The sequence below is a fragment of the Mirounga angustirostris genome, unplaced genomic scaffold (assembly GCF_029215605.1).
Source record: "Mirounga angustirostris isolate CCGP_5_RB_7025 unplaced genomic scaffold, mMirAng1.0.hap1 SCAF_9, whole genome shotgun sequence".
Classification (NCBI taxonomy): Eukaryota; Metazoa; Chordata; class Mammalia; order Carnivora; family Phocidae; genus Mirounga; species Mirounga angustirostris.
In genome coordinates, this window is record NW_026991717.1 from 31,182,426 (window position 1) to 31,206,387 (window position 23,962).

At 36.8% G+C, this 23,962-nt stretch overlaps 1 protein-coding gene across 7 annotated transcripts in view; it reads left to right on the forward strand.

The window, feature by feature from the left end:
* The window catches only part of HMG20A (high mobility group 20A), a 108,115-nt gene that overhangs the window by 20,094 nt on the left and 64,059 nt on the right, over nucleotides 1-23,962 (forward strand). The window contains exon 2 of one of the 7 annotated variants that reach the window (XM_064570120.1): nucleotides 11,145-11,225. The exons of the other annotated variants lie outside the window; for them this stretch is intronic. The gene's annotated coding sequence lies outside the window, so the exon portion shown is untranslated. The remainder of the gene's footprint in view (nucleotides 1-11,144; nucleotides 11,226-23,962) is intronic. 7 annotated transcript variants of the gene reach the window in all.

Genomic DNA, 23,962 nt, shown 5'->3' on the forward strand with positions numbered 1-23,962 from the left:
GCTCATAGGAGTTTTAAAATGTCTGCTCTTGAGTGTGACTGAATAAGTTTCTGAATTTCACAATCCTCTGGTTGCTGCTGCCAGTTTTTTCTTCAGATTTTTAAATGTAGATCACTGACTCTAGAGCTAGTGAAATAATAGAGAAATACTGAATTTCTTTCCACAGTACTATAGCAACATATAAATATGGTACATTATGGTTATTGAGGGGGTGGGGAGGTTTAGGTACAGGGAACTCTGCCATATGTAAAAACAGTCTTTTCAAGCTAATTGCCAATTTAGGGAGTGTATTAAATAAACATAATGGTTTTTATGTTTATTTCAAAAAAGGGGAAAGAGCTGCTTTATTTTGCCAGAAAGACAATGTCAGCTGCTAGCCGTTTATTTCCTAGCAAAACAAACTACTTGCAAAATTCTAATTGGCAGATTTCTTCTCCCTGGCATTTAATTAAAATCTTTCTCTAGCAATACATGATACTGAGGGTAGTGTACAGATTCATTTATTGTACCAAGAAAGACTTGGGCCACGTATGTCTTTCTAGCTTTCAGCCATTACTAATTATGTGTCTTCTCTGATTTGTTTAGCACTATCATTGGTGAGGAGCAGAGTAGATGTATTGTTTACAGTCTTTCCCTTTTATGCCTGTGTCACTGTTTCTAGAGTTGTATTCATTTCTGCAAAAAGCTTAATGTTTTTTTAGATAAGTAAAGCCGTACCACACTAGAAATTACAACTCAATTTTTGTGTGCAGCTTAGTGTCTGTCATGTGATAAAATAATCCTGGTGCATAGGATTGGAATTGGTCTCTGTTTGCATCCTGCCTTAGAGTGCTGCCCTACAAATGAATATTGCTTCTCCAAGGGGACTGGGTGGAAGACTAAGGATGAATTGGTGTAATTGGATCCTTGTTATTAAAAAGTAGAAAATGCTTAGCCAGTGGTACAGCAACCATTTTTATATCAAGGGCACTATCCTGTTAGTTAGCAGTTGATCATCATCCGATAGGAGGCTGGAGTTCAAAGATTTGAAATTCAAAATGCTGTTTTTCAAATAGATTAAGTGGAATTAAGTTCAGTGGTGCATCATTTTATGAGTATAGTATAATGATTGTGAGAGCTTTTTTCCTCCTAAGCACTTAAATTATTATTTAAATCCTTCCTTTTTTTTTTTTTTTTTAAACTGTGCCCTCTTAGGAGGTAGGAAAAGCATGTGTGTAACCTGGTGTGTTCAACTCTTAGCTGGGCTTCATGTTTATTGTTTCAGTACTTAGTAAATATGCATAATAAAAAATAAATTGTAGCTACAGATCTGAACTTACTTTGCTATGACCTATAATAGTCTGCTCTACACTCTGCTGTTTGTCTTTCAAGTAAATCACATCACCCAAAACTTAAAACCTACTTTACTACAATAGTGCTGACATGTTTTGGGAGCCTGGAAGGCAGATTAAACTGGCATCATAGGCTCTCAGTTGGTTTAACAGCTTCTCCTACCTTCTTGGTAATGCATGTATAATAATACTGAATAGCATTTGCTCTCAAGAGATTTTGGAGTTGATAGCAACAGAAATGTATTGCAGGAAAGAACACAGATACTGTAATTAAAAGGGTTATGGGAGAGACTAGAAATTACTCTGAGTGATTTGTTAATCTGAAGAGCTCAACTGTGTGTTTAAATATGATACTGTGGAAAATAATCTTCTCAGTTCAAAAACTAAGAGTAAACTCCGTCATAGGTAGAAGACTAAAGATGTACATGGAGCTTTAAATCTTATACTCACTTATCTTTTCATAATTACGTTTATTTCCTGGACACAAGCTACTTGATATAGTTTATTGTTCTTTTATTTACTTAAAAAGAAGGTCAGGGCTGCACTTTTTTTTCCTGAATATTTACCAGCTCTATGTGACAGTCTTATTAGCAAGCCAGATGCATCTTACAACCTAGGGGATAAATTTGTAAGATATTTCATGCAAGAACAAAGAGAGGGTACTAAAGATATAAATTCGATGTAGGGAAGATATAGTTGTTTTTAATACATTGTTTTAATTTAAACTTTTTTTAAAAGATTTATTTGTTTTTATTTTAGAGAGAGAAGAAGAGAGTGCAAGTGTGGAGAGGGGCAGAGGGAGAGAATCCTCAAGCCGACTCTCCGCTGAGTGGGGATCCTGATGAGGGTCTTGATCTTACAACCCTGAGATCATGACCTGAGCCAAAATCAAAATCAAGAGTCGGACACTCAACTGAGCCACCCAAGCACCCTATAAACTTATGTTCTATTTCATTTAAATGTTCCTTTTCCTGATTCCAAAACTGGTTTAAGGTGATCATTCCCTATTACGGGGCCAAGTGTTACTGCTTATTCTAATGATATAGTAATGTATCCTTATCGTAAAACATTTGAACTTTAAAGACTCAAAACAAGCATGACTTTTATGCTTTCAAACAGAATTTTAAAATGAAAAAAGTAAAAATACCTGAAGACAGTGGGTAGCCTCTTGAATGACTTTATTTTTTTTTTTTTTAAGATTTTATTTATTTATATGACAGAGAGAGACACAGCGAGAGAGGGAACACAAGCAGGGGAAGTGGGAGAGGGAGAAGTAGGCTTCCTGCCAAGCAGAGCCTGATGCAGGGCTCAATCCCAGGACCCTGGGATCATGATCTGAGCCAAAGGCAGACGCTTAATGACTAAGCCACTCAGGCGCCCTCTTGAATAACTTTAAATAAGGAATGATATGCATGATTAGATTTTTATTCTAGAATGATCACTGGTAGTTGTGTGGAAACAAGTTGGAGTCAGGAGGGACAGGCAGGCAGGAGGCTGTTGGGAGTACTCAGACCAAGAAAACTAAAGGCTTTAACTGGGACAGTAATAACAGGAACACAGAAGAAAGGACAGAATCAACTGGGTTTGGTGAAGGATTCATTGTGGCAGGAAGACCAGGGGAAATGCTGAAAAGGACTCCAGGTTTTTGGCCTTAGTGACAGAGTAGAGTACTCTCAGCTGACATGGAGAACATGGGGGATGGAACAGATTTTGAGGAAGATTATGGATTCAGTTTTATAGCTGTTAAGTGTGAATTGCCTATAGCACATTAAAGGAAGATTCCTGATAATAGAGTTTAAGTGCCAAGCATTCGATAAATAAAAAGTCGGCAGCTCCAGAAGAGTTCAGAAAAGTGTGAGAGTTTGGGCGCTTGGTTGGCTCAGTCAGTTAAACGTCTGCCTTCAGCTCAGGTCATGATCCCGGAGTCCCGGGATCGAGCCCCCTATCAGACTCCTTGCTCAGCAGGGAGTCTGCTTCTCCCTCTGCCCTTCACCCCGCTCATGCTCTCTCTCTCTCTCACTCTCTCTCAAATAAATAAAATCTTTAAAAAAAAAGTGAGAGTTTGATGTCAAATGCTAAACTCAGTCAGATATCCTGGCACATTAGCTTTCTCCTTTATAGATCAGTACATCATTGAGCAGTGTGCAGATTAAGCCTTCAGTTCATTGTTGTTGATGAGAATCTTTAGATGTGTTTAGGATTTCCCTGGTTCAGTCTGATAGATGACCTTTACTGCCTTCAGGCTTTTAATCCATCCATATTTCTCTGCCAGCTCCATAAAACCATCAATTTCAGGGCACCTTTAGTCTTGAAGAGCATAGCCATGCAAGAATTTCTCTCCCAGGGGCACCTGGGTGGCTCAGTTGGTTAAGCAGCTGCCTTCGGCTCAGGTCATGATCCCAGAGTGCTGGGATCGAGCCCCGCATCGGGCTCCCTATTGGGAGCCTGCTTCTCCTTCTCCTTCTGCCTGCCTCTCTGCCTACTTGTGCTCTCTCTATCTGTCTGTCAAATGAATAAATAAAATATTTAAAAAAAAAAAAGCATTCCTCTCCCAGATTACAATAAAGCATTACTATTAGTAGGTCTTCCTTCTTGTTCTTACTTTATATTCTACATCAAAACTTCCTCATAGTCATGAAATGAATACATTTCATTTTGCATAATTCATATTGCAGATTTTATAGATAATCTTGAGTCTGTCTTGATTATTGTTCTAGTTCTAAAGGACAAAATGGTAAGAATATGAGGTTGTAGCAGTGTATTTATTTGACAGAGAGATAGAGAGCACAAGTAGGCAGAGTGGCAGTCAGAGGGGAGAGAGAGAAGCAGGATTCCTGCTGAGCGGGGAGCCCGACATGGGGCTCAATCCCAGGACCCTGAGATCATGACCTGAGCTGAAGGCAAGGTTGTAGCAGTGTAAAAGGGCAATCATAGGTATGAAATGATAATACAGGCATACTTTTAGTGTTGTGCTTTTTAAACAGAATGCCTGAGTACTACTAGAACATACATTATCTTGAGTGTGAGAAAAATCTCATTCTGGTTTTACGTTTATCTCCTAAACTTTACTCTGTAGAGACTTTTGAATGCCTTAAAATACACAATTCCATGAATGCTTCAGTTGGCTCTTTGAGGTTAGAGAAATGCTTTTATGTTTGTTCATGAAGCACACTATGATTCATCGCTTTAGGCATAGTCAGTGTTTTCCATATATTCATCCTTATTTGGTATGTACTGGCCAAAATAATCACCATTGACTTGACTTATCCTTTGTCTAAGAAATACACTTCTCATCTTCCCAGCCTTAACATTTAATGGTAAGCATTCTCCAAATCCAAGTGAGCTAGGTATCTTTCATAAGGAACTCTGGTATTCTAATGTATTAAGCATTGAGAGATGTTCCTTCTTGCTCTCATTAGCATACAGATGTGGCCAGCTATATACTGTAAATATTGACCTCCATTTAAAATTTACATTTTGAGTAAAAATCTACCAGCTGGTTATCTACTCAGGTTGAAGCTTAACTTTAGAATACTTTGGTTGAAAGAGTAAAGTAAAGGTTGAAAGAGATGTAGAGAAAGAGCAAATGAAAGAAATGTGGACTAATAAAAATATAGAATTCTAGAATTTTTAGAGCTGAAAGGAATCTCATCAGGCATCAGATTAGTCTTGGGATAACTGAGAGAATATGATTTCGAAGAGGGAGCACACTTGTTCTATTTGTCCTCAAAAGAGTAGAATGAGAACCCAAGGGTGGAAGCTCCTTGGGAATAGGTTTGGGGTTCATTATAAAGAAAAACCTAATGATCAGAGCTTTCCAGACATTCCCAAGAGTAACATTCACATTGAGACCTGAGCCTTGGATGTATAGTTGGACCTCGTGATCTTTGTGGGAACTTTCAGTACTGGAATTCTTACCTAAACCAGTGCTTCCTTTTTTTCTTTTAACTTTTTAAAACTGTGGTATTTACAGGAAAGTACACAAATCTTCAGTGAACAAGTCAATGAATTTGTGCATATATATCTGCAAATATTTCCAGCACTTCAGGAGAATTTTCTCCAGTCAGTAGCTCTCTCCCCCTACCGCAGATAACTGCTATGCTGATTTCTGTCCCCAAAGAGTAGTTTTACCTTTACTTAAACATCATGTAAATGGATTCATGGAATATTTACTCTCTGGGTCTGGCTTCTTCTGACATCATTCTGTGTGTGAGGTTCATCCATGTTGCATGTAGCAATAGTTCAATCTGTGCAAGTGTTTCACTGATTTCATTGTAGGAATACATCATAATGTACCTTGCCACTGTTGGTGAAAACATAGGCTGGTTCCATTTTGAGGCTGTTTTTAATAATGGGGTTCCATTTTGAGGCTGTTTTTAATAATTCCAATAATATATGGAAAACACTGGCTTAATAATATAGTGACTACCATAGCCCCCATTATTAAAGCAGAATTCAGAATACATACTGTGCTTCGAGAACTTTGTAAAATCCTTATTACATGTCTTTTGGTGAACATCAGCTCTCATTTCTCTAGGATATATTACTAGGAATGCAGTTGCTGGTTCATAGGATAGGTTTATTTTAGCAGTTGTTGCCAAACAGTTTTCCAGAGTGATTGGGCACATTTAAATTCCCACTAACAACGTATGAGAATTTCAGTTTCTTCTCATGCTTGCCAGCACTGTGTATTGTCAGTCTTTTATTTTAGCCATTTTGGTGAATATGTTGTAGTATGTCTTTTTCGATGGTTGTTGATCATTCAGATGGTCTCTTTTATGAAGCACTCCCCTTATTTTTATTCCCTTTGGGGAAAAAAATGGGTCATTTATTTGTAGGAGCTCTTTATACACTCTGAATATGAGTCTTTAGGGAATATATGTGTTACAAATATTATTTTCCAGTCTGTGGCTTACTTTTTCACTCTTAACATAGTCTTTGATGAACAGATGTTCTTAACTTTGGTGAACTCTAATTCATCATTTTTCTCTTCTCTGGTTAGTGTTTTTTGCTTCCTCTTTAAAAAGTCTTTGCCTAGCCCAAGATTATGAAGACATTTTGACCAATAATTCTTAAATTCTGATACTAAATTAGATAATGGTAAACTTTCATTGGTTCACGCATCAAAAAAAAAAAAAAGAAATGCATAGAATTTTATTATTTTCTCCCATAATTTAAATCTTAAACTTTCAGCATTAGCTGCAAATAAGTAGATAATTATGATACCAAATCTGAAATTTACTATCAAGATAGACTTGGTTATTGCTATAATAACCAAACCACTACAGGATCTCAGTAACTTTTTTTCTCACTCATGCTATTTGTCCAAACTGGGTTAACAGGGGGCAATGCTATTTTTGGTCAGTTAGGCAAGGACATAAACTCCATTGTGATAACCACAGTCACTGTAATGGAGGAGGGGAACATGGAAAATAGCTTTTGGACTCTTGCTACTATGAGTTGACCCTCTGAGTTCCATGGTGTAATCTTACTGTGTTCCTGAAAGGAAAACTAAAAATATTTGTGAGTAGCTATAGTGACTACCACAGTTAACTTGGTTACATCACTTATCTTCTCTGTGGATAGTTCACTATAAAATAAGGGCTAATGATAGTATCTACCTGGTGGTAGTTGTGAAGATTAAATGGGGTAATACATGTAAAGCTCTTAGAATAGTACCTGTTACTTAGTAAACACTCAATAAGTGCTTGCTACTATTACTGTTATCATTATTGTTGTTTACTTTGTGATAGCCTTTACTATGTGATAGATACCATACTACCTGCTTTACATGGCTTAATTCTTCAAATAACTTCTATAGTAGGTACTATTATTATCCTCATTTACAGATGAGAGAACAGGTTCAGAGATGATTAACTTGCCCAACTTCCGTAGCCGAAAATAAAAGATGGCATTTGAATCCAGGCAGTCTGATTTCAGAGCCTTCAGTTTAACCATGACTCACTTCCAGACAGCAAAAAATACTAATAGAAGAATTCAGAAATACATACTGTGCTTCGAGAACTTTGTGTTTGTGTATGTACATACATGTTCATTGTTGTGATTTTATATTGAATTTTTAATATATTCCTATTTTCTGCTAGTTTATAAAATTGTTTTTAACTCATATCATTTAATTGAATGTACTGTTTCATGGTGTTCTGTCATTGTGTGACAAACAAATTTGAATTCATTTTGTCCTTCATTAGCCGATGAAGGAACTGTGGCTGAAGAAGTTTAGCGATCCCAGAAGACCGGTTACTTGGTGCCATAGCCTGAACTCAGAGCCAGACTCCCTGACTCCAGAGCTCTTTCTGCTGCCTCAGGTTGCCTGCCTGAAAAAAAGGATTATATTATGTGGCACATAATCCGTTCTCAAAAATTTGAGGTGCTTTGGTTGCCCCTTCCCCAAAATTGTGAGGGAACTTGTTATAGAATTTTCTCATAGTTCACATTGGTACATCTTGATTTTAAGTTATTAGTTTTGTCTTTTAAATATGCTAATGTTCCTAAACACCCAGAACCAAATTAGATATTTGGAGAGACTTTGTAATAAGAATAAATGCCTCCAGAGAAGATGCTTCTGTGGAAAAACACTGTAATGATGAGCTTTTCCATCTAACTGGATTTGGAGTCTGAAGGGGAAGAGATGATAGTGGAATTAGAGATGGATTAAGTATATTCTGCTTGAAGTAGATCTCAAGATAAATTAGCAAGAAGTAAAATAATAACTTATTTATAAAAAGCTTGTTACTTTTTCTCCCAGTGACATAAGAATATACATTGATCAACCTCAGATGTATTGTAATTTTCAGAATTAAACCTTTTAGGGAAATGCCAAGCCATATTAAACTCATGGTCATGGACTATTTTCCCATAATTAAATGGGATTGTTATATGATAATTACAGTGTATTGTCATGTAATTTTATCTGGAAAAATAACAGTATAAATTGAGTTAACCATACATTTCTAGCCAATAGTAGAATTTCTCATTATATTGCTGTATAGTAGAGAAGGACTAGAAAGTCACACTTATTTTTCTCGGTATCAGAATGTGTCCGTTATCTGCCAGGAAGGTGAACCTAATCTGTGCTATGTGGTATTGCACTCATAAAGAAAGGTATTATTGTTTTAAGAGTGGTATTTACAGGAAAGTACACAATATAGAAAAGAGTTCAAGATGCCTTCCCCTGGTCTCCTGGAGTTTCAAACATTCATGTGTTAAACACTGTTCTAAAAAATTGAATGCAGAATTTAAATGAATTTTTTTATATAAAATGCTAAGTTCATAAATTGTGCCCTCATGCTCTTCCTGCTAGACATGTTTACTCTTCTCTGCCCTGTAGGGCTAATTCTGATTTGAGAGAGAGAGAGAGAGAATGAATATATCACCAGAAATTCTCTTGAAGGCTCCTTTCAGCAATAAGCTATTAACTTCTCTAATGGTATATTTTCTGGAGAGGGGAGTGGGAAGAATCAGGTCAAAGAGAATTTTAGCTTTATGTGTAGTCAAACTTTAAAAAGAAACTGTATTCATGTATTGTGTGTGAAATTAAAATTGAAGTTTAAGAAGCCTATGATTCTTGATGGCACTTTCCTCTTTCTTTAAAGTAACATAACTGTATGACTGGATGTTGGGGAGTTAAAACAAAAGGTAGAAAGTAATTACTTGTAATCCCACCACCCTAACATAATTACTTTGAGCATTTTGGTGTGTTTCCTTCCAATCTTTTCTTCGTTTGTATATGGCCATTTAATATAGTCTGTATAGTATACTTTCTCATATATATTTCATTGAAAACTTTGTAACATGATTAGCAAAAAGCTTTCACATTCTTTTGTTGTTTGTAGAGCACGTAAAGAAATATTTATTTGCTCTTCACCACATCTTTTTGGGTTAAATGGAAAAGGTATTAGCCCCATTTTACATATGAAGGTATTGAAAGCAGATAATCATATAATGCCTCTGCTTGGTGGTCCAGTGGATTTCTGTTCTTGACAGAAGTAACTTGCACTAACACAAGTGGGTGCATTTAATGCAGAAAGAGGAGCAAAATAAATCATTCTGCACATTCTTAACTCCCTGAGACCTAGTCCTGCCTTACTAGACAAGTGAGTCTTTGAACAGCAATAGGCAACTCTGGAAATACAGATTTGTCAGATTTTAGTAAATACACACCAAGAATCTTTGAGGTGCTATAATTAGTCTGGTTACTCCTCAATTAGAGTTACAGATAATGTGGTTCTATTTTTTTTAAAGAATTTTATTTATGTATTTATTTAAGAGAGAGCGAGCACAAGCAGGGTGTGGGGGGGAGAGGGTAGAGGGAAAGGGAGAAGCAGACTCCCCACTGAGCAAGGAGCTCAATGCGGGGCTTGGTCCCAGGACCCCGAGATCATGATCTGAGCCCAAAGCAGACGGTTAACCAACTGAGCCACCTAGGCACCTGACAATGTGGGGTTTTTTTTCATTATGTTCAGTTAGCCCCCATATAGTACATCATTAGTTTTTGATGTAGTGTTCAACGATTCATTAGTTGTGTATAACACCCAGTGCTCATCACAACACATGCCCTCCTTAATACCCATCACCCAGTTACCCCATCCCCCACCCCCATCCCTTCTGAAATCCTCAGTTTGTTTCCCTATTTTTCACCTAAAAACAAAGGAAACAAGGGGCACCTAGGTGGCTCAATTGGTTAAGTGTCTGCCTTCAGCCCAGGTCATGATCCCAGGGTCCTGGGATGAAGCCTCAAATCGAATTGGGCGCCCTGCTCAGCGGGGAGCCTGCTTCTCCCTCTCCCTCTGCCTGCCGCTCCCCCTGCGTGTGCTCTCTCTTCTCTCTGACAAATAAATAAATAAAACCTTAAAAAAAAAAAAAAGGAAATGAAATGAAATGAGTAGCTTATAATAAAACAGAAAGATAACATCCAAACACTTGGTCAGAATTGCCTGGGTCAGTGAGAGCCTAGAGGTTCTGTGTATGAAGGGCAAAGCCTTATCATATTGGGTAGGGTATTTAAAGGAACAATGTTCCTAGGAAACTGTACTTCTGGAGCATTAAATATGTCAAAGTTGAATTTGGGGACCATTTGATTTACTTTCTGAAGCCCTGAGCATTGTGAAGATTTAAGATTTAAAATCAAAATATAAAATATAATTCTGTTTTAAATTTTCTCCTTTTTAGTTGAAACTGTTCTATTAAGCACATTACAATGGTGTCTTATTTGTTTTGTGGGGAAAACTGAATTTCATTTTACTGTTCAAAGTAATGAAGACTATTACTGCTTGGCCTCCCTGCAACTAAAATGTTTTGGGGTTTTGTTTTGTTTTGTTTTTTGTCTTCAACTTTTAGCTGAAGAAAAATTCCCTACTACCCAAAGCTCTCTGTTTTTCTTTTAGGAATTCTTCCTAGGAAGAGAATTTAATTTATCAGTTGATTAAAATGAAGAACACTTTGATGGAGTCTCTTTCCTTTTTTTTTATACTATAGTTTTTATAAATGATCTCCAATTTTCCTTCCCAAAACATTTCATCTTTTAGTATTCATCGGCTTTGAAAGGGTAGAAGGTTTCAGAGTTGTTGCCTGTAATAGAAAGGAATGTTCTTTCCATCTCTTCTTTGCAGTCTTGTTTCGCAGCTGCAGGTTTGAGCTGAAGAGAACAGTGTAAAATAAAAGAAAATAGAGGAGCACTGTTCCTTGAACCAATAAGGACCCTTCTCCTAGAACTGTTAACTAGTAAGTTTTTGTTTGGTTCAAAATACTAGCGACCTTTGTTTCTTCTGCTCTCTCATATATTGCTTTCCTCAGATTCTAGGCTTGAACCATTTTGTTTTAGAGCAAGAAAGGAATTCTATCTACCTCTCTGATATGAAACTGGATTCCAAACATGTGAGTACCCTTCACTAAGTGTTCCGTCCCAGGCATTTACTTAGCTGGTATTTTCTGCTGCCTTCAGCTCTCCAATGCATCTGTGAATTTATTATGATAATGAGCAGTTAGCTGGTCACTCCTTCTGTTCAATTCATCTGTCTCTTCCCTGTTTTTCTCTCAGATTTAAATAAATATCTTTACACACATCAGCTACAACCTTTACATTTTTTTACTGTTTGTCCATCTGTCCCTCACTACGTCATGAACTGTAAAAGGACAATCTTATTTAACTCTGTGTCTTCAATGCATATCATAGTTACATATAATAAACTGTGAAAGACCTTATTTTTCAGCTTTAAAACTGATTTCCAACTCATTTAAAACTCATTTCCCCTCTTGATAAACATAAAATTCCTCTCTTCTAGTATACCCTCCATGAGAATCACCAAGAAGTAAGTGAAAAAATGTGTCTTCACCAAACAAGAACATTAACTTTCTGTATTTTGTATACTTGATTGCTTTAGTTTTCCGAATGTAAAATTAGATTATAACATTGCATGTTGTTGAAAACACCTTTTTGTATATCATATGGCCTCCTACCAGGAGTATGCCCATTATGGTGTTGCTCTTCCCCACCTTCCTCCCACCCCTCCTCCCCCCACCTCATACACATCCACCGTTTTACTGTTTCATAGTACCCAAGTGTCCCAGGAGATTGTTTGGCAAAGTACTCTACCCAGAGAAAGTAATGCCAAGTTTTATTGGATTACTTCAACTCTTAGCTCTGGTACTGGGCCAGAAGTTGTCTTACTTAGGCAGTTATCTCCTTGTTTACTAATAATAAAAGCAGTGCTTAGATAGCCTGTGTAGGAAGGGCCACTTGGGACCCACCATCCACCATGACAAAACCAGATAGGTGGACTGTGAACTCAAAAGGCAACACCCTGCTTGTAAAATGACAGATTCTTGCTTTGGAGGAGGTATTTTCCCTATGTTATTGCTGTGCTTTACACCCGATACGAAACACTATTTCTAGATGTTTGGGGTTTTCTTTTTTCTCATAACACATATTGTGTCCTAATGAAAACAGTTCTCCATCAAGGTTCCATTGTGGGGAGAAATTCACGTACAGTAATCAAACTGTCTAGAAGGAAATCTAAACAGTGCTCTGTTTCTTTTGATGATCTAATACTTCCATGTTTTTAAAAGAAAATATCTGACTCAAAAGTTTGCAAAACTTTTACTTCAAAAAAATCACAGAGATGGAAGATTTATGTTTGTTTCTAATTCTGGCCTCTTCCCCCCACTTCTTGTTGTTTTGAGAATAGTTTCTCTAGACCAAGGACCATAAGAGACTGTAAAATTCTATAAAGCAAACCTATGTACCGCTTGACACCAAGCACAATCTTAGTCACACAGTAAAGGTGCTCAAGAAATATTTGTTGGTGAAATATAAACTCTACAAGCACTTGCATTAAATGAGGCTGGATTATGTCCTTTGTGACCCCAAAAAACACTGTACAATATTTAACTTCACAAAAGCTGCAAGTAGTATATTGCTAGGAGAGCCCACCATTTATCACTAAACAGGTTATGAGTCTACAGTTGAAATATATGCAGGCCACAGCTTATAGATTTTATTCCTAGTTTTTTTTTTTCAGTTACTTGAGAAATTAGTTCTACCTTCAAGTCAAGAATCTAACCACTTCTCACCACCTCCACTACTGCCACTGTGATCTAAGCCACCGTCATCTTTCAGATGGATTATTGCAGTAGATTTCCAAATGAACTCCTTGTTCCGCCCTTGACCCTCTCTACTCTTCATTCTGTTCTCAAAGCAGCAGCCAGAGTGGTCCTATAAAAATGTTAGATAGCGTGTCTTATTTACTCAAAACCTCTAGTGGCTTCTCATCTCAGAGTAAGAAGCCAAAGTCCTTACTGTGACTTACAAAGCCCTATACAATGCCCTATGAGAGCCCTTATCAGCTCTCAGACCTCATCTACTGTTTTTGCCCCTATTTCTGTCCAGCCATATTTGCCTCCTTCGGGCACATTCAGTATCCTCCTTTGCACTGGGTGTTCGCCCCGCCCTGGCCGCTCTATCCTCACAGACATGCATCGCTCTCTCCTGCATCTCCTTCAGGCCTCAGGGAAGTCTTTCCTGGCCTCTATTTAAAATTCCAGACACGGGGCACCTGGGTGTCTCAGTCGTTAAGCGTCTGCCTTCGGCTCAGGTCATGATCCCAGGGTCCTGCGATCGAGCCCCACATTGGGCTCCCTGCTCCACGGGAAGCCTGCTTCTCCCTCTCCCACTCCCCCTGCTTGTGTTCCCTCTCTGTCAAATAAATAAATTAAAATAAAATAAAATAAAATTCCAGACACCCTCTTCCCTTGAACTCTTCCTGTCCTCTTTACTGGCTCTGTTTTTTTCTTAGTACTCATCACTATGTGACATTATTCATTTTACTTGTTTTTAATCTTGTTTTTTGTCTATCTGTTCCAGTGTCCTGTGAGCTGTGTGAGGGCAGGGATTTTGTCCTGTTTGATCACTACTTGTATCCCAGTATACAGGAAGTGCCTAGAATGTTAGAGAATAAATATTTGTTGCGTGAATGAATCCATTTCTTTATTGTTTAATTCCTACAGTACCGGGACTCCTGGGTGGCTCAAGTCAGTTAAGCGTCTGCCTTCGGCTCAGGTCATGATCCCTGGGTCCTGGGATCGAGTCCTGCATCGGGCTCCCTGCTGAGCAAGGAGCCTGCTTCTCCTTCTGCCTGGCGCTCCCCCGTTTGTGCCCCTGCCCCTCTCTCTCTCTGACAAATAAATAAAATCTTTTTTAAAAATTAAAAAAAATAATTCCTACACTACCCTACCAAAATTTTTAAAAATTAATAATAGGAGCAGCTGGGTGGCTCAGTTGACTAAGCGTCCAACTCTTGATTTTGGCTCAGGTCAATCTCAGGGTCTTGAGATCCAGCTCCACACTCAACCACGGAGTCTGCTGAAGGTTCTCCCTCTCCCTCTGCTCACACTCTTTCTCTAAAAAAAATAAATCTTAAAAATGTATATATATAAATTAATAATATTTATACTTACACGAGCCTAGGGTCTGCATTTTAGGAATAGAGAGCCATATTTTCTGCACACTCCCACCTAACCCCCAGCTAGACACATACCTCATTATGCCCTTTTCTTGAAGTAACCCTAAGCTTTATATGTATATTCCAGTTATCTCCCCCATACTAACTACCCCACCCAAAAAAGTATTTAATTATCTTTTTCCTTCTCATCTACCATATCAAAACCTACAGTGAAAGAGTTCTTAACTGAATTTCACTTAACTGAACCCCAGTTAACTGCCTAATGGGATTAGCCAGTGTTCTTATTCCCTCTGTAAAACATTATTGATTAATGCCTACAGCCTGCTGACTGCTCGTAGCTTAATGTTCACAGCTAGTAGACTATTCTCTAGTAAGTCTTTGTGCTTTCACCTACTCTGGTTAAATTGCATGCATATCAAAATCGGTTGTATTTATTCTTAAGCATGTTTATAACAGGACTATCTTATTATAAATTGTATAATTATAACATATTAAATATATAATATTTATGGTTATTTTTAATTAATAAACTTTATATTTTATAGCAGTTTTAGGTTCATAACAAAATCAATCAGAAAGTACAAAGAATTCCCACATATTCCCTGTCCTCACACATGCCACAATCTCCTCCACCGTCTACATCTCCAACCAACATCATACATTTGTTACAGTCAGTGAGCTTAATTGACATAAGCATCACCCAAAACCCTAGTTTCCATCAGGGTTCACTCTTGGTGTTGTACCTTCTATGGGATTTGACAAATGTATGATATGTATCCACAATTGTAGTAGTGTGCAGAGTAGTTTCACTACCCTAAAAATCCTTTGTGTTCTGTCTGTTCACCCCTGCCTCCCCTCTAATCCTGGCAGTCACTCATCTTTTTACTGTTTCCATATTTTGCCTAATCTGGATGCCATCTGGATGGAATCATATAGTATGTAGCCTTTTCAGATTGACATCTTTCACGTAGTAATATTCATTTAAATTTACTCCATGTCTTTCCATGGCATGATAACTCATTTATTTTTAGCACTGAATAACAGTCCATTATCGGGATGTACTACAGTTTGTTTATCCACTCACCAACTGAAAGACATAGTTGCGTCCAAATTTTGATGTTATGAATAAAGCTGCCGTAGACATTCATGTGCAGGTTTTTAGCAGACATAAGTTTTCAGTTCCTTTGGGTAAATACCAAGGAACTCAATTGTTGGTAAGAATATAGTTTTTAAGAATCTACCAAACTGTCTTCCACAGTGGCTATATCATTTTTGCATTCATTCCCACCAGCAGTGAATAGAGTTGTTCTAAATCCACATCGGCATTTGGTGTTATCAGTGTTATGGATTTTAACCATTTTAATAGCTATGTATTGGTATCTCGTTGTTTTATTATTTTTTTAAAGATTTTATTTATTTTTTGACAGAGAGAGACACAGCGAGAGAGGAAACACAAGCAGGGGGAGTGGGAGAAGGAGAAGCAGGCTTCCCACTGAGCAGGGAGCCCGATGTAGGGCTTGATCCTAGGACCCTGGGATCATGACCTGAGCCGAAGGCAGACACTTAACGACTAAGCCACCCAGGCGCCCCTCATTGTTGTTTTAATTTTCAATTCCTTAATGACAGGTGATATTGAACATCTTTTCATATGGATACTTGCCATCTGTATATATTCTTTGGTGAGGAGTCTGTTCATGTCTTTTGCCCATTTTTTAAATGAGTTCTTTATTTCTTACTGTTAAGATTGAAGAGTTCTTTGTATTTTTTTGGTAACATTTTTTGTCAGATGTGGCTTCTGCAAATACTTTCTCAAAATTTGTGGCTTGTCTGCTTGTCTCCTCATTCTCTTGACATTGTCTTTTTCAGAAGAACAGTTTTTCATTATAATGAAGTCCAGTTTATCAGTTCTTTCTTTCATGGATCGTGCCTTTGTTGTTCTATCTGTCATACCCAAGGTCATCTGGATTTTCTCCTATGCTATCCTATACGAATTTTGTAGTTCTGCACTTTACATTTAGGTCTCTGATCCATTTTTTAAAAAGATTGTATTTATTTATTTGACAGAGAGAGAGAGCATAAGCAGGGGGAGTGGCAGGCAGAGGGAGAGGGAGAAGCAGGCTCTCCACTAAGCAGAGAGCCCAGGACCCTGGGATCATGACCTGAGCTGAAGGCAGACATTTAACCAACTGAGCCACCCAGGCGCCCCTCTGATCCATTTTCAGTTAATTTTCATGAAGGGTTTAAGGTCTGTGTCTAGATTCTTTTTTTTTTTCTTTCTTTCTTTTTTTTTTTTTTTTGGCATGTCTGGTTTTTCCAGCACCATTTATTAAGAGACAATCTTTGCTTCATTGTATTGCCTTTGCTCCTTTGTCAGAGATGGGTTGAATGTATTTATATGGGTTTATTTCTGGGCTCTCTATTCTTTCTATTCCAGTGATCTTTTACCAGTACCACGCTATCTTGATTATTGTAACTTAATAGAAAATCTTTAAGTTAGGAGATGTTGGTCTCACAACTTTGTTCTCCTTCAGTATTGAGTTGGCTATTCTGGGTCTTTTGCCTCTCCGTATAAACTTTAGAATCAGCTTTTTTATATCCATGAAATAACTTGCTGGGATTTTTACTGGAATTGAATTGAATCCATAGATCAAGCTGGGAAGAACTGGCATCTTGACAGTATTGAGTCTTCCTGTTCATTAACTTAGACTATTTCTCCACTTATTTATTACTTCTTTGATTTCTTTCATCAGGGTTATAGTTTTTCTCATATAGGACTTACAGATATTTTGTTAGATTCATACCTAAGTATTTCATTTTGGGGGATGCTAATATAAATGGTAATGTGTTTTTAATTTGAAATCCCACTTGTTCATTGCTGGTATACAGCAAAGCAGTTAACTTTTTTTTCAAGATTTTATTTATTCATTTGAGACAGAGAGATACAGAGAGAGAGCATGAGCAGGGGAAGAGGCAGAGGGAGAGGGAGAAGCAGACTCCCCACTGAGCCAGGAGCCCGATGTGGGACTCGATCCCAGGACCTGGAGATCATGACCTGGGCCGAAGGCAGACGCTTAACCATCTGAACCACCCAGGTGCCCCACAGTTAACTTTTTAAAAAATATTTTATTTATTTATTGAGAGAGAACATGCACGAGCTGGGGGAGAGGCAGAAGGAGAGGGAAAGAGCACACTCTGAGCTAAGCGTGGATCCAACATGGGGCTCAATCTCACAGCACTATGATCATGGCCTGAGCCAAAACCAAGAGTCAGATGCTTAACCAGTTGAGCCACCCAGGCACCCCAGAAAGTAGGTAACTTTTACATATTAACCTTGTATCCTGCAACCTTGCTATACCTGCTTATTAGTTTCAGGAGTTTTTGTCAATTTGTTCAGATTTTCTACATAGACAGCCATGTCATCTGTAAACAGAGTTATTTCTTCCTTCCCAATCTATATACTTTTTATTTCCTTTTCATGTCTTAATTACATTAGCTAAGACTTCCACTATGATGTTGGAAAGCTTTTGGGGTGGGGGGTGGACATCTTTGCCTTATCCCTGATCTTAGAGGAGAAGCTTCAAGTTTCTCACCATGAATATGATGTTAGCTCTAGGTTTCTTGTAGATGTTCTTTATCAAGTTGAAGGAGTTCTCTTCTATTCCTAGTTTGCTGAGAATTTTTAGCATGAATGGGTGTTGGATTTTATCAAATGCTTTTTCTGTATCTGATCATGTGGTGGTTCTTCTTTATCCTTTTGATGTGATGGACTGCATTAATTTTTGAATGTTGAACCAGCATTACATACCCGGGATAAATCTCACTTGGTCATGGTGTATAATTCTTTTTATACGTAGTTTGCTTCAATTTGCTAATATTCTGTTAAGGATTTTTACCTCTATGTTCATGAGAAATATTGGTCTATATTTTTTTGTGTTTGATGTCTTTGGTTATTAGGATAATGCTGGCCTCACAGAATGAATTAGGAAGTATTCCCTCTGCTTCTGTTCTCTGAAAGAGTTTGTAGGGGATTAGTATAGTTTCTAACTTAAATGTTTGGTAGAATTCTCCAGTAAAACCATCTGGGTCTGGTCCTTTCTAGTTTGGAAGGATATTAATTACTGATTCAATTTATTTATTAGATATAGACCTATTCAGATAATCTGTTTCTTACTTTGTGAGTTTGAGCAGATTGTATCTTTCAAAGAATGGGTCCATTTCATCTTGGTTATCAAATTTGTGGGCATAAAGTTGTCCACCACATTCCTTTATTATCCTTCTAATGTCTGTGAGATCTGTAGTAGTGTCCCCTTTTCATTTCTGACATTGGTAATTTGTGTCTTTTTTATTCTTAGCCTGGCCAGAGGCTTAACAATGTTATTGATCTTTTCAAAGAACCACCTTTTGGTTTTGTAGATTTTCTTGATTGATTTCCCATTTTCAATTTTACTGATTTCTGCTCTAATTTTTATTATATCTTATTTCCTGCTTACTTTGGAATTAATATGCTCTTCTTTTTCCAGTCTCCTAAAGTGGAAGCTTAGATTATTGATTTTAGATCTTTCTTCTTTTCTAGTATATGCATTCAGTGCTGTAAATTTACTTCTAAGCACTGCTTTTGCTGCATCCCACAAATTTTCACAAGTTCTATTTTCATTTTCTTTTAATTCAAAATATTTTTAAATTTCTCTTTATTTCTTCTTTGACTCATGTGTTACTTATAAGTGTGTTGTTTAATTTCCAAGTATTTTAGGATTTTCCAGCCTTCTTTCTGTTACTAATTTCTGGGTTTATTTCATTGTGGTCTGAAAGTAGACATTATATGATTTCTAGTCTTTTAAATTAAGGTATGTTTTATGGCCCAGAATTTGGTCTATCTTGGTGAATGTGCCATGTTGAGAAAAATGCGTAATCTACCATTGTTAGATTAAGTAGTCCTACAGATAACAATTATATCCAGTTGATTGGTGGTACTTTTGAGTTCAACTATGACCTTACTGATTTTCTATCTTCTTGAAATGTCTATTTCTGTTAGAGGGGTGTTAAAGTCTCCAACTATAATTGTGGATTCATCTGTTTCTCCTTACACTTCTATCAGTTTTTGCTTCACATGTTTGACCCTCTGTAGTTAGACATATAAACATTAAAAATTATTATGTCTTCCTTGAGTATTGCCCCCTGGCATTATGTAATGCCCCTCCTTATTCCTGATGACTTTCTTTGCTCTGAAGTCTGCTCTGTCTGAAATTAATATAGCTACTCTTGCTTTCTTTTAATTGATGTAGTATCATTTCCCATTCCTTCACTTTTAATGTATATGTGTCTTTATATTTAAAGTGGGTTCTTTATAGACAACATATAGCTGAAACTTGTGTTTCAGTCACTCTTTCATTCTGACCATCATTGTCTTTTAATTGGTGTATTTAGAACATTTACATGTAAGGTGATAATTGATATAGTTGGATTAATATTTATCATCTTTGTTACTGGTTTCTATTTGTTGCCATTGTTCTTTGTTCCTTTTTTTTTTTTTTTTTTTGTCTTCTATACTTTTTCTGCCTTTGGTGGTTTTAATTGAGCATTTTGTATGATTCCATTTTCTCTCTCTTCTTACCATATCAATTCTCTTTCTATTTTTACTTTTTTAAGTTGCCCTAGAGTTTGCAATATGCATTTAAAACTACTCCAAGTCCACTTTCAAATAACACTGCTACGTTCATGGGTAGTTCAAGTACCATATAATAGCAAAATACTCCTAATTCTTTTCTCCCATCCCTTGTATCATTACTGTCATTTACTTTACATAAGAGTGTGTGTGTGTGTGTGTGTGTGTATAAGCATGCATAATCAAATACACTGTTGGTATTATTACTTTAAACAAGCTGTTATCTGTTAGATCAATTAAGAATAAGAAAAATTAACATTTTTATTTTGCCCTCAATTATTCATTCTCCAGTGGTCTTCCTTTCCTTATGTGGGTCCAAGTTACTGACCGTATTGTTTTTTTCTCCTTTCTTAAGAATTTTTTTGTTTGTTTGTTTCACTTTCAAGTACTACTTTCAAGGCAGTCTACTGGAAACAGATTCCTTCAATTTTTCTTTGTCTGTGAAAGTCTTTATTTCTCCCTCACTTTTGTAATATGATATCACAGGGTACAGAAATCTAGGCTGTTGGGTTTTTTTTCTCTCTCAACGCTTCAAATATTTCATCTCCTCTCTTGATTACATACTTTCTAAGGAGAGATTGGATATAATTCTTATCTTTGCTCCTGTAGGTTAGATATTTTTAGGGGGCTGGCTTCTTTCTTACCCTTCTCCCCCCTCAGGAGATGTGAATGGATCAATTTTATCTTAATTCCAGTGTTTATTTTAACATACAGTGCTATATTAGTTTCAGGTGTACAATGTAGTGACCCAGCCTTCCATACATTACTCAGTGCTCATCAAGACAAGTGCACTCCTAATCCCCTTCAACTATTTCATCCATCCCCCCACTACCTCCCCTCAAACAAACCCTCAGTTTGTTCTCTATAGTTAAGAGTCTGTCTCTTGGTTTGCCTCTCTCTCTCTCTCTCTCTCTCTATTTCCTTTCCTTTGCTTGTTTGCTTTGTTTCTTAAATTCCACATGAATGAAATCATATATTTGTCTTTCTCTGACTGGCTTATTTTGCTTAGCATTATACTGTCCTGTTCCATCCATGTCGTTGCAAATGGCAAGATTTCATTCTTTTTATACCTGAATAATACTCCATTGTATATATATATACCACATCTTCTTTATCCATTCACCTATTGATGGACACTAGGCTACTTCCATAGTTTGGCTATTGTCAATAATGCTGCAGTAAACATAGGGGTGCATATATCCCTTCAAATTACTGTTTTCACATTCTTTGGGTTAATACTCAGTAGTATGATTATTGGATCACAGGGTAGTTCTATTTTTAACATTTAGAGGAAAGTCCATATTGTTTTCCACAGTGGCTGCACCAATTTGCATTCCCACCAATGGTGCACAAGTGTTCTTTTTCTCCACATCCTCACCAACACTTGTTTCTTGAATTTTGTATTTTAGCCATTCTGATCGATGTCAGGTGATATCTCATTGTGGTTTTGATTTACATTTCACTGATGATGATGTTGAGCAAATTTTTATATGTCTGTTGGCCATCTGGATGTCTTTGGAGAAAGGTCTGTTCATGTCTTCTGCTCATGTTTCAATTAGATTATTTGGGGCTTTTGGTGTTGAGTTATATTAGATCTTTATATATTTTGGATACTAACCCTTCGTCAAATATGTCATTTGCAAATATCTTCTCCCATTGAATAGGTTGTCTTTTAGTTTTGTTGATTGTTTTCTTCACTGTGCAGAAGGTTTTTATTTTGATGTAGTCCCAATAGTTTATTTTAGCTTTTGTTTCCCTTCAGGAGACATATCTAGAAGGATGTTACTATGACCAATGTCAGAAAAATTACTGCCTGTTGTTTTCTCTTCTAGGATTTTTATGCTTTCAGGTCACATATTTAGGTCCTTAACCCATTTTGGATTTTATTTTTGTGTATGGTGTAAGAAAGTGGTCCAGTTTCATTCCTTTGCATGTAGTTGTCCAGTTTTCCCAAGACCATTTGTTGAAAAGACTCTTTTTCCCATTGCATATTCTTGCCTTTTTGTAGAAGATTAATTGACCATAGAATTGTGGGTTTATTTCTGGGCTTTCTATTCTGTTCCATTGATCCATGTGCCTGTTTTTGTACCCGTACCATACTGTTTTGATAACAATAGCTTTGTAATATAACTTCAAGTCTGGAATTGTGATACCTCCAGTTTTGTTTTTGTTTTTCAAGATTGCTTTGGCTATTTGGGGTCTTTTGTGATTCTATACAAATTTTAGCATTGTTTGTTCTAGTTCTGTGAAGAATGCTGGTGGTATTTTGATAGGGATTGCATTATATGTGTAGATTGCTTTGGATAGTATAGACATTTTAACAATATTTGTTCTTCCAATCATGAGCATGGAATGTCTTTCCATTTCTTTGTATCAACCTCAATTTCTTTCATCACTGTTTTATACTTTTCAGAGTATAGGCCTTTCACCTCTTTGGTTAAGTGTATTCCTATGTATCTTATTATTTTGGGTATAGTTGTAAATGGGATTGTTTTTCTTGATTTCTCTTCTGCTGCTTCATTATTAGTGTATATAAATGCAACAGACTTCCATATATTGATTTTGTATCCTGTGACTTCACTGAATTCATTTGTCAGTTCTAGTATTTTTGTTGTTGTTGTAGGAGTCTTTAGCATTTTCTATATATATATTATCATATCATCTGCAAATTGTATATGTTTTACTTCTTCCTCACCAATTTGGATGACTTTTATTTCTTTCTCTTGTCTGATTGCTGTGGCCAGGACTTCCAGCACAGTGTTGAATAAAAGTGGTGAAAGTGGACATCCTTTTCTTGTTCCCAACCTTAGGAGAAAAGCTCTGTTTTTCCCAATTGAGTAAGATGTTAGGTGTGGATTTTTCATATAAGGCCTTTATTACATTAAGGTATATTCCCTGTAAACCTGCTATGTTGAGAGTTTGTATCATAAGTGGATATTGTACTTTATCAAATGCTTTTTCTGCATCTATTGAAATGATCATATGTTTTTTATCCTTTCTCTTGTTTTTCTTTAAGATTTTACTTTTAAGTAATCTCTACATCCAGTGTGGGGCTCAAACTCACAATCCCAAGATCAAGAGTTACATGCTCTACCAACTGAGCCAGGCCAGGTGCTCCTATCCTTTCTCATATTGATGCAATGTATCACATTGATTGATTTGTGAAAATTGAACCACTCTTACATCCTGGAAATAAATCCCACTTGATTGTGGTGAATGATTTTTTTTTTCAAGATTTTATTTATTTATTTGACAGAGAGAGACAGTGAGAGAGGGAACACAAGCAGGGGGAGTGGGAGAGGGAGAAGCAGGCTTCCCGCTGAGCAGGGAGCCCGATGCGGGGCTCGATCCCAGGACCCCAGGATCATGACCTGAGCTGAAGGCAGATGCTTAATACTGAGCCACCCAGGCGCCCCAGTGGTGAATGATTTAACATATTGTTGGATTCAGTTTGCTAGTATTTTGTTCAGGATTTCTGCATCTGTGTTCATCAGAGATACTGGCCTCTAGTTTTCCTTTTTTGTGGTGTCTTTATCTGATTTTGGTATCAGGGTAATGCTTGCCTCACAGAATGAATTTGGAAGTTTTCCTTCCTCTTCTGTTTTTTGGAAAAGTTTGAGAAGAATAGGTATTAACTTTTCTTTAAATGTTTGATAGAATTCCCCTATGAAACTGTCTGGTCCTGGACTTTTGTTTGTTGGGAGGTTTTTTATTACTGATTCAATTTCATTCCTGATAATCAGTCTGTTTAAATTTTCTATTCCTGCTTCAGTTTTGGTAGGTTATATGTTTCTAGGAATTTATCCATTTCTTTTAAGTTTGTATAATTTATTGGCATATAATTTGTCATAATATTCTCTTACAGTCATTTATATTTCTATGTTATTGGTTATTATTTCTCCTTTTTCATTTGTGATTTTGTTTATTTGAGTCCTCTCTTTTTTTGAGGCTGGCAGAGGTTTATCAATTTTATTGATCTTTTCAAAAAGAAC